This window comes from Ipomoea nil, unplaced genomic scaffold (genome assembly GCF_001879475.1).
Source record: "Ipomoea nil cultivar Tokyo-kokei standard unplaced genomic scaffold, Asagao_1.1 scaffold2957, whole genome shotgun sequence".
NCBI lineage: Eukaryota > Viridiplantae > Streptophyta > Magnoliopsida > Solanales > Convolvulaceae > Ipomoea > Ipomoea nil.
Genome location: NW_017619385.1, coordinates 3,482,552 through 3,497,857, shown reverse-complemented (window position 1 = coordinate 3,497,857; position 15,306 = coordinate 3,482,552). Strand labels below are relative to the sequence as shown.

Genomic DNA, 15,306 nt, shown 5'->3' with positions numbered 1-15,306 from the left:
CCACTGAAGATCATTGGGCGTTACTCAAGCGGGTTCTTCGGTATGTGAAAGGTACACAGGACTACGGGTTACGATTGAGGGCGTCACTGACCTCCGACATTAGTGCTGATTCTGACTGGGCCGGATGTCCGGTTGACCGCAAATCCTCCAGTGGCTATGCGGTGTTTCTTGGAGATAATCTTATCTCATGGTTCTCTCGCAAGCAATGCACAGTCGTCAGGTCCTCAACAAAAGCTGAGTATAAAGGGCTTGCTGATGTCTCTGTCGAGGTAACATGGATTGTTTCATTACTTCAGGAACTGGGCCTTCACTCTAGCACACCGGCTAACTATGGTGCGTTAATCTAGGGGCAACATACTTGGCTGCCAATCCGGTTTTTCACGCCCACACTAAACATGTTGAGATCGATTATCACTTCGTCCGGGACAAGGTCGCTTCCGGGGACTTCATTGTCAACTTTGTCTCTACAAAGGATCATCTGGCAGACATCTTCACCAAACCTCTACCAGCACCGCGCTTTCAAACTCTGCGAGACAAGCTCAATGTTGTTCCCCTCCAACCTTGTGCTCGATGGAGTGTGTTAGTAATAATATAATTCCTTTGTAACATATAGTTTATATTTGTGGTCATAGATTAAGTCTGTCACTACAAGAAATTTCACATTTAGTGACAACAGAAGTTTTCATCGAAATTATCAATTTTGGTCACTATTAAAATTAGTGACCATTTTTTGAAGTCGTCACCTGTCGTCACTATATCCTCCGTCACTATTGTAATAGTGACGACTTTTGAAAAGTTGTCACAATTACTACTACTTTTGTGACAATATTTACTTACACTAAAAGTAGTATTTGAGTGATAACGATAGTTGTCACAATAAATGTATAATTTGTGACCAAATATGTTATTACAAAAAATTGTTCTAGCGACAACTAAAATTGTGGCAATTAATTATTTTTTTTGTGACAACACTTTAGTCACAATAATTGTACTTATTTGTGAGAATTGTTGTTGACTAAAAAATGGTTATCAGTGACCTAAAAATTGGTAACAGATAGTCACTTTGTTGTAACAATAATCATGGTAACAAATGTTGTATTTATTTGTGACAAAAAAAGTTAACTCTGAAATAATCATTAATATTAAATAAAGTCGGAACAATTGAAATTCTTATAGCAATCATCTTCATCTCTAATATCTTTAAAAATCCTTAAGAATTGTAGTAGCATATTTGTCATTAAAATACTGAAAATTAGTGACAAAATTTTGTAACTTTAAATTTTGCGACTTCGATCTTCTTCTAAATTCTTTTCACGTTTCTTTGAATATTCTATTTTTGTTTGAAGATGAATCTTCTCTTGGGTCTTTGAAGCTATCCCTTTAAGATCTAAATCACGTGCATAGCTTGATTTTCTTTTTAATACCAAATCAAAATTTTCAACAAGTGGTAGAGATGCAACTGAAATCTTTTCTTTATTCTTCTCTCCATCTTTTTGAAGTTTATTCTGCAATTAAGATAGATATTAATCCTATTAATAATTGAGTAAATTAATTTAAGAATGTCACAACATTTATATGATGATTATAATTTCATACGATGATTTCATCTCTATTTGAAATGGACCTTGTTCCATTAGATTTTTTTTCTTGATACCTTCCAAACTTCAAGGCATCTGGTCATTCATTCGAATCTTTTTCTTTCTGTAGAATGGAGGATAAAGACAACAAAAAGTAATATAAATTAAACCCAAAATCTCATAAATTAAATCGTAGAGTTCTAACTTCAAGTTGAAAATCTAAAACCCTAGCTACTTATAATTTGGAAATTGACAGCAAAATAAATGAGGATTACAAAAATTGAATATAAATTAAAAGAACCGATCAATACCAGAGATTTCAACCGTTGCGTCGTCCGCTCCTATCATTCTTCCGCAGCCACCACCCCTCTTTTCTTCATCTCTGCCGCTCATATGCTTCCCTTAATTCTTTTTTCTGCCGTATCCCCTCTGCCTTTATATTTTTCCTCTTTTAATCTTTCTGCTAGCGCCATTACCTTTCTTTCCTTAACATCCTACCACATGTTTCCTTTTATTTCATTACTAGCATTTTATACGCGCCCGATCCACGAAAACTTATGCCCAATATTAAAATATTGTTAAGTAACAAAATTTAAAAAATTAGTTAAAATTATGTTTCACAATTCCTTAAAGTGATCAAAACAATATATATATATATATATATATATATATATATATATATATATATATTATAATTTACAAATAATACTAAGCTAACACCCACATATATGATATATTGATATGTATACACAAATAATATATATACATATTATTTATAATTAAAATTTAATATTTATATAAATATTTAATTAAAATATAATTTATAATTAAATTAATTGTTATATGATAATTTTAATAAAATGATAACTAAAAATAGGAAAAAGATATGATAGATGTAGGTGTATGGTAAGATTGGTGGACATATTAAATACTAACGGTGTTATAACGGTGTAAGGGTAATTTTGTCCAATACAAATCAAATGTACAACAATTAAAGCAAGATGTATATATTTATTAGCATATAAAAAGGGACAAAAATCAAGGACATAACTTGTATTGACACTTATTATGTTTTTAGATTATTAATTCTTATTACCCTTTTCTTTACTTATCTTTTTATTTCTTTAGTTCTTTTTATTCCCCTATTGTATCACAAAATAAATTTAATCAGGTTTAATATTAAGTTAATTCAACAAGATTCTTATAAAAACATACTAGTATTTTATATACGTTATGTGAAAAAATATATGTCAAATATTAATACTCATGTTAAAATCTTAACTATATTAAAGTATTTTTAAATCATAGTATATGATTTTTTTAATTAATAGTTGTAGAATTTATATTATATTAAAAGTATAGTTGATAATTTGAGTAATAATTATGGTATGATTAATATTATTAAAGTCAGAATTTTAAATATAATAAATTACTAAATTTAATTATGGTAACATTTAATTAAAATCTAAATGAAATCAAACTTATTTCTTATATTAGTATTCAAAAAAAAAAAACTTATTTCTTATATTACTTCAATATATAATTTCTACACACATTATTACCATTAAAAAAATATAATAAAAGATATTGTGCATGCATGTGTATGGTAACAAATAATAAACAAAACTTGAATTCATTACAACAAATAATTACTCGTCACAATTATCATAGCATTAGTGACAAAACTTGAAATCAACACAATTATTGTTACAATTTAGTACTATGTGTTACTGAATTATAGAACTTCACAAATATTTATAACAATTTCATCACAAAAATGACAATATAAGTGACAATAATATTTTTTGTCACAATCGTATCTCATTTCTAATGGTAATGACTAATTATATTTTTATTGACAAAAAAAATTGTCACAAATATTATAAAAAAGAGTGAACAACAACTATTTGTCACAAAAAGTACAAAAATTTGTGTCGACATTATATTTCGTCACCAATTACATTCGTTCCCGCCATAATTATAATGCCGCCAAAATATACATACATGTAGTGACAATATATAGCGACAACACATGTTACGTCACTATTATTCTAGTAATAGTGACAACTTATTCATAACAAATATTTACTCGTCACAATTACCATATTATCTGTGACAAAAAAAAAAGTTATAATAATTACACTACACAATAGTGTCAAATTAGTTTTTTGGTCACAAAAAGGGTATTATTTTTGACTAAATTACGAATTGTCACAACTGATTCGTCACTAAATGTCTTTATTCTTGTAGTGTGTTGTTCTAGTCTATAGTAGGGCTGTCAAAACGGGCCGGCCCGCCCCACCGCGGGCTTTTCTTTTTGCGGATTTTTGCGGGCCGGCCCGCGAAGCCCGCGGGCTAGGAGATATACAACCCAAGCCCGCCCCATGCGGGCTTGCGGGCCCCGCGGGCTGGTGTTAAAATTTAAAAAAAAAATAAAAAATGTCTAATAAGCATCTTTTCTTCTTCTTCTTCTAGGATTTGTTCTTCTGTGACTGAAAGGACAACATATTGAGGCCCCTAATTTAGTCTTCAATCCCAACCTCCTCCCAGATCAACTTGGACACTATTTCATCGTATTGCGGAACATATTCCTGCATGCCAAAATGCATTTCATTAATTATAAATAAACTTTATAAGTTTAAGACAAAATAAAAACAAAAATAAAAGTTGCCTAGTGGATTAGAGATTTTTTTCTTTAGTCTTAAACAATTATATTATATTATATATAGAGAGAGACAGTAAACAGTAGTCAATTAGGATTAGGATTAGAAATTTAGGTTTTACCTCTTTTCTTTAGTCTTAAGCAGTTTCTTTACTGTTATATTATATTTTATAATTTATATATTATATAATATAATATATACAGATATTTTTTTTAAAGGGCTTGGCCCGCGGGTAGGCCCGCAACCCGCGCGGGCTATGGCCCTCCGCGGGCTAAGCCCGTTAGGCCCGCGTTTTCACGGGCCTATTTTTTGGTGGCCCTAACCCGCCCCACTGTGGGGCGGGTGCGGGCCAGCCCGCGGATTTTGACCCACTTTGACAGCCCTAGTCTATAGTTTAGGAGAGTTAGGTGGTAGCTTTCCTTTAGGACTCTCAGTAACAGATTAGACTTTGAATTCTATTGTTTCATCATATTGTCTTTATTTTTCTCCAATATAAAAATTCTTTACATTCAAATTTATCAATTGGTTATATTCGCTACATTGTCCCTACAATGTCTTTATTCAAAAAAAAATTATTCATTATCAATAAATTAATTAAGAGAAATAATTTCATTAGTTATATTGTCTTTATTTTTCTCCAATGTAAAAATTCTTTACATTCAAATTCATCAATTGATTATATTTAGAGAAAATTACATTTTTGGTCCTATGACTATAGGGGGCGTGTTAATTTCAGTTCGTGACTTTTAAAATTAACAATTTAGTCCTTTAACTATGCTTTTTTTGACCGATTTGGTCCTCCGGCCAAATCACTGGTGGAATTAGGCCGGAAAAACGCAATCCATTGTTTATTAAATATTAGGGTGGTAAATTTGTCAATTTATGTTTGAAAAAGGGGGAAAAAACATTGGGATTTCTTAGCGACGGCGGAGAGATTTCCCGATGACGCCATGAGATCGCTGTGTATATATATTATCCTATTGATGAAGGGCTGGGCCATTCTTTCTGCTATGTAAGGTTCGACCCCTCATCGAAAACTCATCCTTTCTCGTCCGATTACTCCTGCTCTTCCACCACTAGTTCTTCTATTACGACGGCGTTTCTCAGCATTTCCGGCACCTCCATCTCCGCCAATACTTCCACCCCGCTCTCCACCGCCCTCGTCGACCTCGGCACGTACTTGGAAAAAGGCTGCGGCTTTCGAGAGCTCCCCGTTCTTCTCCTCCATCCCTTTGCAGCCGATTCCCCGGAGTTCCATTTCCTACGTCTGGTCTGGCCTGGTTCTGGGCATATCGGGCTTCGTCTCCGGGCCGGTTGAGCGCAGGTTCTTGTCCTGCTCGATAAAGAAGAGCTTCACCTCCGACCCTCTGGATATCCACTATGATAATATCCACTACGATAATAATAATAATTGTTTTTAAAAAATAAAAATAAAGTAATAGTAATTTAATAAAAGAAATATAAATTAAAAAAAAATACTTTTAGTTTTGCCACTTTTCCCAAAGAGATGTGGGAAAAGTGGCATGGGAGTCTTGAGGCTCCTATAAAAGGACCCGTGTCTGCCATGTGCATGGTGGACACGCTGTACATTTATAATTTGTATACTGTAGATTTATAATTTCTAAATTGTAAATCCATAATTTCTATACTGTAGATTTATAATATCTATACCGTAGATTCATAATTTCTATACTACACATTCATAATTTCTGTACTGTATGAATCTACATTATAAATTTTATGAATATACAGTATAGAAATTATGAATTTACAGTAATAGAAATTATGAATCTACAGTACAGAAATTATGAATGTGCAATATAGAAATTATGAATATACAGTATAGAAATTATGAATGTGCAGTATAAAAATTATGAATCTACATTATAAATTTTATGAATCTATAATATATAAATTATGAATTTACAGTATACAAATTATGAATTTACAGTATACAAATTATGAATGTACAACGTGTTCACCATGCACAACACGGGTCCACAGCATAACGCTCCTCCGTTGATGGTCAAGCAGTGAACTACGAAACTGGATCTTGTTATTCAAGGAGTCGAAATGACTCCACAGTTTTATTATTATTATTATTATTTTTTTAATATAGAGGTGTTTTGGGGAAATCATTCTAAAAAACGCTAAGTGAAAATATTGTAAATTGCAATGTTTGTATTTTCAGTGGCTTGGAACAAAGTGTTGCTTCAAACTGTTGAATAACCAAGCACTTTCTTTAGCATTTTGATCTTTGGGTTACATCATATTACCAATCGTCCAATATCTTTGGGTTACATTACAATTAAAAATTTTAAATTTTTATTACTTCATCTAAATTCCTTAAATTAGGAATTTCTTTATCCATAATAATTTATTCAACAATAATGGTTGAACTAAATGAACACTGAGCAAAACACCTAAATGGCTGTTACTGTTGATTCATTCATTGATCTTGTATATATGTGCATTCATTAAATCATTAAATATATTAAAACCATTTGCAACAAAAATACTTGATTACTATTTTAAAAAAAGTTTAGTAACAATTATAATGAATTTCCTATATTACATTGTATTCATATACTATAAGTTTCATATTTAAATAAACAAATTTGACATTAAATTACTTATGTATGAACTTCTCATATATAATTTTGCATTGATATACTTTCAAATATTTATTTAATTATAAATATTGGGCATTAACTCATTCGCGCAATGCGCGTGTAAAACTAGTACAAAACATAAAGGCCATGTTTGATAAAATAGTTAGCCTATTAGACAATTTTAATTTATTTGACTACTATTAATTGTTTGACTTGGTTAAAAAATCAATATAAATGTTTGGTTAATTAGCTTTTTGTAACTCCAAAATGTTAAAATTCAAAAAGCTGCTCAAAGTAGTTTTTTTCAATTAAACTTTTGAGAAAAGAAATTAGACCAAATAGCTATTAGCTAACAGTTAATTTACCAAACACTTTTATATAATTAGCTAATGTTATCAACTAGTTATACCTTCTAATTAACTCAATCAGCTAAAACATTTATCGGTTATCAGCTAACAGCCATTTACCAAACATGGACAAAGTAATTAAGAGAATAATTATATTAATAACTAACTCTTAAAATAAGGCTTTTGTCACTCTGCTAGCTACTTGCCGAAGAATAAATGAGTGAGATGTCCGCACGGATTTTACTTAGTTCAATAGACAGTATTTGAAAGAAGAAGAAGAATAAATGGGTGAGATAGAAGACAATACTAACAACCTCCTTCAAACAATGCCGTATTGAAATCTTCACAGTTGGGCTTCACCTCGCTCTTTGATATTTTAATTCATAAGGAGAAACAATAGGGATGTACATGTACTGGTTTAATAATAATAAAAAAAGGGTTGTACTATGGATGTATATAACATGTACCTTGATTTACGATATAAGTTACATCTAAATTTAATCTAACTATAGAGAATATAATCTACAAGAAACTTAACCTCGTATTAGTGGAAACGAAAGCTTGTAGATCTCCAACCATAGTTGATCTTGTTGTGTTGTCTCTTGAGTGGTAGATCTGTAGAATAGGATTAGCCGTTTTGTCTCACATTTGACTCAGAACCCTGGTGTACTGGTATTTTCTGAGCAGTATGCACTACAAGAAAAATCACGAATAGTGACGGAAACATCGCGACGGAACGTAATCCGTTGTCGATTAGCGATGGTTTTTTCTACGGAATGTGTTCCGTCACGATTTTGCGTCGGAAATGGTTATGGAATTCAATTCTGTAGCGATTTTTGGCGCAAAGTGATAAAAAACCTGGGAAATTTTGGCGCCCACATTTTGGTGACGGATTTTGCGACGGAATTAAGTTCTGTCACTACAACAGCGACGGAAAAGGCAACGACTAACAGTTCCATCGTGGTTTTGCGACAAAATCGACGATGATAATAAATTCCGTCGTGATATTTGGCGCAAAGTGGAAAATATTCTCAATGTAAACTTTGCACCAAGGATTTAACGACAGAAGTTGACATTGCGACGGGTATTTTCCCGTCGCGAAAATATTTAACATTTGAAGTAAAGTTAATTTTTGCTACAGAAAAGGACGACAGAATCAATTTCGTCGCCAATATGTTGACACATTGGCGATAGAAAACGCTACGCCCTACATATTTGTCGTACTATGGCGATGGAATCGGCAACAGAAATGTTCTGTTGCGATGCTTGGCGCAAAGATAGATTTGACGTTTAAGGTTGTTGACGGAACTTGCGACGATCGTTCTTTCCGTCACTAAAATATTTAATTTTTTTACGGACAGAATGAAATGAAGAAATCAATTTTTTCGCCAATATGTTAACACATTGGCGATAGAGAATGCGACACCCTACATGTCCGTCGCGCTATGGCGATGGAATCTGCAACGGAAATTAATTATGTTGCGATGTTTGGAGCAAAGATAGATTTGATATTTGAGGTTAGCGACGGAACTTGCAACGATCGTTCTTTCTGTCACTAAAATATTTATTTTTTAAAGTAAAGTTTTTTTTCGCTACAGAATGAGACGACGAAATCCATTATGTCGCCAATACGTTTACATATTTGCGACAAAAAATGCGACACCTCACATGTTCGTCGTGCTACGGCGATGGAATCAACAACGAAAATTAATAATGTTGCGATGTTTGGCGCAAAGTTAGATTTGTCGTTTGAGGTTGACGACGGAACGTACGACAATCGTTATTTCCATCACAAAATTATTTAATTTTTTAAGTAAAGTTTATTTTCGCTACAGAATGAAACGACGGAATCAATTCCGTCGCGAAATATGTAAACACATTGGCGAAATAACATGTGACGCCCCACATGTTCGTTGCACTACGCCGATGGAATCAACAACGAAAATTAATTTTGTTGTGATATTTGGCGCAAAGATAAATTTCACGTTTGAGTTTGGTGACGGAACTTGCGACGGTCGTTCTTTTCCGTCACCAGAATATTTAATATTTTAAGTAAAATTTATAACGTTTTAATGGTCGAATTTTGCACTATGTTTGGTATTACAAGTGAGAATATTTTGTTAAAAAAAATTAATGTAAAATTGATATTGCATATGAATTATTAAAAATTATTAATGTTATTGAATTTTTTATTTAATAATTATGTTGATTTGTTAAGATAAAGTTATGAACATAAATATTTGATTGAAATTACAATAAGAATTGATATTTAAAGTGGGTAATTACTAAAAATAATAAAATATATTAAATGATTAATACAAAGTGTTTAAAATTACAAAATTTTAAGAATTTCTTAGTAAATAACATTAGTATTTGAATTACAATTTGTATAATCATCACAAATTAAAAATTTGACACTTTTTTTGTCAAAATTTATAGAATAATAATATAACTAAAATTGAATTTGATCTCGCAAAATAATTATACTCGAGCAATGCATCATGCATGACACAATATTTTTTTTCATAATTTAATTAAAATTTAACCATGTTTAATATGATTAAGCACACATTATTACAATGCAATTATTTTTACAAATCTAAATTGAGCATAACTATTATTTCCAAAATTTGCCCTTTTGACTTGTTCAAATTTCTAGAAAATTAATGAGGTAAGTATAATTGTACTTTGTACAAATGACACATACTTTTGAACGACATAATTAAAAAATTAGAAAAATTTGTTTTGTTGCATTAAAAACCATGCAAAAAAGCAATTGTGACAAGGAATTAGGGAGATGTGTAGTATTTCACAACATCAGTAAACTTATTACAATAATTTCACTTTTAATAAAAATTAAGTTAAGTTTTACTGATTTTCAAAAAAAAGTTAAGTTTTACTGTCTAATCAATATTGCATTAAAAAGATTTAAATTATTTTAATATGAAAAATTGTTAGGACGTCATTTTTATTATTGATTATAATTATGTACAATAATATTCATCTTTACTACTAGTTTTATTACAAGTTTAAAAAACACATTTTGATTATATCGAAACTAATCATTTTTATTTTATATTAATTATTTAATATTTAAAAATTATACTAAACATTTACCTATTTTGACTTGTGTGTTGGATATTAATTTTAACGCACAATATACGCATTATAACTATCTACATAATTGTGCAAAGAGAACCGACGTTGTAGAGGTTTTTAAATTATTTTAAATAAAATACATATAATATGCCGGGTTTTGTAACCTGACGTATTATTATTATTATTTAAAAAATTTAAAATAATAAACATACGACGTCGACTCCTTAATGTAAAATTGAAATTGCATATGAATTCATATGCTATATCTAATTTGCATAACTTTTTTAATCAGTACTCCACCCGTCCTATTTTACTTATCTTACTTTCCTTTTTAGTTAGTCCCGAAATAGTGTCTTCTTTCTAAAATTGAACATAACTATCATTTTACATTTTCCAATTTACCATTTAACTTGTTCAAATTTCTAGGCAAGTAATGAGATAAGTAAAATTGTACTTTGTACAAATGAGGCCTACTTGTGAAGGGCATAATAAATTTCGCTTTTAACAAAATTGAGTTAAGTTTTACTGTTTAATCAATATTGACTTATTAATTTAATTTATTTTAATATAAAAATTGTCAGGACATCATTTTTATTGTCAATTATAACTGTCTACAACAATATTGATGTTTACTATTACATTTACTAGAAGTTTAAAATACCCATTTTGATTATATCGAAAATAAACATTTACCTATTTTAACTTAATCGATCTATTAATTTAGTTAACCAATACTTTATAACCAAACTATCGATAAATAAATTTTTTAAAAATCTTTTACTATAGACCGAACTGAAATATTTATTTTACAAATTTTTTAACTGAATTGTTGGTTCGATTATTTAACAAATTTTCATCAAATTGTACACACTCCTAATAATAATAATTAAAATTTGTGAGACTATTTAAATATAATAAGATTTTGATCATACACAAATGTAAAAAATAATTAAATAATTAATTTTCTTTTTTTTTTTTGAAAAAAAAATAATTTTCTTAATTATTTAGGAACTATATTTATTATTAAATTCTTATATATTACATTTTATAACTAATATATTTTTATATTTATAATATAATCCCAATATATATATATATATATATATATATATATATATATATATATATATATATATATACTTATTTATTTATTTATTTGAGAAGCATTTGATTTCATGAGATCTAATGATTGATATTTATTTTGTAGTATTTTTTTTTGGCAGATTTTTAATGTTGGAGCATTTTGGTTATTCTGTTCATTACTTCTTTGTTAATAGTGCTTTACAATAGTAAGTTTCCGTTTTTTTAGCGTGTAACCGTGTAATTCCTCCTCTCCATATTCCCTTTCGTTACCGACATTCACGGTTTGCACGCTGTCGTCGCCGGCTACTCTTTGTCCAATTTCCCGCGTGCAACTGCTCTCTCTGATGATGACGGGTATGCTTGTTTTTTTTTTTTTTTTTTCCTTTTCACGTTTCCGTGTCTGTTTTCTTGTTTTTATTCGCCATTTTTCTCGGCTGCTTTGTGCTGTGCAATTATGGTTTGCGAATGCGACTCTGCGACTGCGAGGCGAGTTGTGACTTTGCGAATTGCGAGACCGTGACGGGCTGCGGCGAGGCGGCAATTGACCCGCGAGGAGGCAGTGACCGTTGTTTCCGATGTAATAAAAGCATGTTTATTTACATTTTATAGTGGTATTTAGTTGTAAATCTCTTCGTTTCGTGCCTATGTTTTGAGGTTCCCATAATACACACGTAGAGGAATACAAGTATGTGTTTTTGTTTTTACCCAATTATTCTTTTTTTCATAAATTGTGTTTTCTTTATAAAACTAGTTGAAATGTTATGAAGTTGCTGTTAGAGACTTTCCAGACTTCTTTCATGGCTTTATTTATTTATTTTAAGAGTTTGATGAATTTTTCATTTGAATGCAAAGTTTTGATTTGTACATGAATTTTTCATATGATTTTCACACAGATACTCTATTTCTAGTGAATTTGCTGCTACTGCTGCTGTTATTCTAATGTGAAATGGAGTTTTATACTTTTATTTGATTTTCTGGAAATTAATTTTTGAAATTTAGGTGGAACTCTCTATGTAATGCAACTTTATTTGTTATTCTTTGAACTTATGTTTCATTCTTTGTTTTCAACAGTAGACTAAGAACTACTTATATTATGGGGAAATTTAAGGTTTTAGTCACATATGAATGTTTATGCAAAAATTAGTTGTTATATATATATATATATATATATATATATATATATATAATGCAATTATACTTCTTCTTTTGTAGTTGGAATTGGAGGGTTTACAAAGGTTAGCGAATAGGAGATGGGAACGGGAGCAAGGGCGCAAAGATGTGACAGAGGGCATGTTTGAAGACTTGTCCGAAGGAGAGAAGGGTGATGTGTTGGGGGAGACGATATCGCTTGACGCTCTGAGGAAGAAGTTCCAGAGAAACTCATCCAATTTGAAAGTATGGTTGTCAGAGAGTAACAAGGAAAGAAAGCTTTATATTGTTCTTATTAGGTACGTAAATAGTTGCACTGAAATGAATGAACAGTGATTTTTCAATTACTGAATTGCTAATCTGTGGAAGTATTACCATATGTTTGTATATAAAGATATGATCTATATTAATTTAAAATTCTTAATTGAACTAGAAATTATCTCCTTAATAAGCTTATTGCATGGCTTGGTTCGTGGTGAAAATATGGAACTTGGCCGAGATTCTGATGCTGGTGATCAGGTAACTATAACTCACGCCTTTAGGGAATTATAACTTCTTCTAAGTCGTTCTTTATCTCCTGACAATGCAACTAATTTGTTCAACTTCTCATATTAAATATGTTGTGGAACTTGCCAAGGCACTTGCTAAGATGCTCGGTGTATACAGGGTGGATCTTTTCACTCGTCAAGTTTCCTCACCAGAAGTGGACTGGAGTTATGGTGAGCCTGCAGAAATGTTGAATACGTGTCCTAAATTACACATGGTGATGGTGTTTTTTTGGGTGAAACTAGCGGGGCATATATCATTAGAATACCCTTTCGTCATCAGGATAAGTACAAAAGGAAAGAGATATTGTGGCCTCACATTCAGGAGTTTGTAGATGGAGCTCTAGCACACATCTTGAATATGTCCAAGACTTTAAGTGAAAAAATCGGTGATGGGCAACCCGTTTGGCCATATGTGATCCATTGTCATTATGTTGATGCCTGCTCTTCTTTCGGGTGCTTTAAATGTTCCGATGGTTCTAATTGGATACTCACTAGGTAGAAACAAGCTTGAAAAGCTCTTGAAACAATGGAGGCAATCGAAGGAGGATATTAATTCAACCTATAAGATTATGCATTCATGCGGAGGATAGAGGTAGAAAAGCTGTCACTCGATGCAGCAGAACTTGTTATCATTAGCACTAGATAAGAAATTGATGAACAATGGGGCTATATGATGGGTTCGATGTCTGAATATATATGAATTTTGATTGAAACAAAATCGTATCACTTTATAGTACAAATTATATTGTATTTTAGTTTGCATATTAACATTTTATATACAAATATTATAATTTTAACAAAATAATAATAAATACGAAAATCTTAAAAATAATAATTTAGCAGAATTGAGTCGAAATACAATTTTAGCAATGGAATATTCATTGTAATTATGGCGACAAAATTGGTGACGGAAAAATTTTTGTCACCCAAAACGCGACGGAATCATGACAGTGATTAGTTATGTTATTTTTTTACAACGAAATTTTGTAACGGAAAATTTTTTTACGATAGAATATCTGGCGATGGAATTACTACGGAAATTTGTTCTGTCGTTTTCTTACGACGAATTTGTGCGACAAAAGATGAAATTTGTAATGAAAAAATTAGCAACGGAATCGCGACAATAATTATTTCCGTCGTTATATTTCATGACAGAAATATGCAACGGAATATGAGCTTTGCGATGAAATATTTTTTCACGCAATGGCGACAGAAAGAAACATTTCCGTTGCCAAAATCGCGACGGACTCGCAACGGAATGACTTCCGTCGCATATTTCACGACGGAAAATTCCGTCACCATTTTCCGTCGCCACCGCTCGCAACAGATTATTTCCGTCACGAAATGAAATACGACAAGCCTTGACACTACGGAATGGATTCCGTCGCAAAACACGATTTGCGACGGAATTTCGCGTTTTCGCGACGGAATTTTTCTGTCGCGAATCGCAATTTTTCTTGTAGTGATGAGTACCATAACTTAAGTGCTATATAATGAATGTGTCATGTATCCCATCAATACAGGCTTTATATACGCATATTGGTGGAATACATACTTAACCTAATGTCCAGTCCAACCAATTACTTAATAGGTCTAGTCCACTTGCACCACATAATTAAGGCCCGTATAGGAAAGTCTTACAATAACTATTGTCGATAATTAGGATGTAGTCAATCATGACTTTTATGAACTTAGTAATTGATTTTTTTTTTAAACCAAAGCAAGCAATATTATTTCCTTAGCCGCAAAGATGTGGGGCCATGAAAGAGGGATTAAGTGGAACAGAATTGACTGGGTTACGGGCGGGCATTTTACCGTAGACTCCCCATACATTAGATAGAGGAGATTTCGCGATCCCCTGCCGAATTTTCTTCCAAGAGCTCGGATCGATACTCATTGTGTGCCGAATTTTCTTCCAAGAGCTCGGATCGATACTCTCTTTGTGTGCCGAATTTTCTTCCAAGAGCTCGGATCGATACTCTCTTATTGTGTCCCCATACATTAGATAGAGGAGAGCTCGGATCGATACTCTACTCATTGTGTGCCGAATTTTCTTCCAAGAGCTCGGATCGATACTCTCTTTGTGTGCCGAATTTTCTTCCAAGAGCTCGGATCGATACTCTCTTATTGTGTCCCCATACATTAGATTGAGGAGAGCTCGGATCGATACTCTCTTATTGTGTCCCCATACATTAGATAGAGGAAATAAGATACTCTCTTATTGTGTA

At 31.7% G+C, this 15,306-nt stretch overlaps 1 pseudogene; it reads left to right on the top strand.

Annotated features, from left to right (window-relative positions):
- The first annotated feature begins 13,071 nt into the window (after window positions 1-13,071).
- Window positions 13,072-13,749, top strand: LOC109162609 (annotated as a pseudogene).
- The last annotated feature ends 1,557 nt before the right edge of the window (window positions 13,750-15,306 follow it).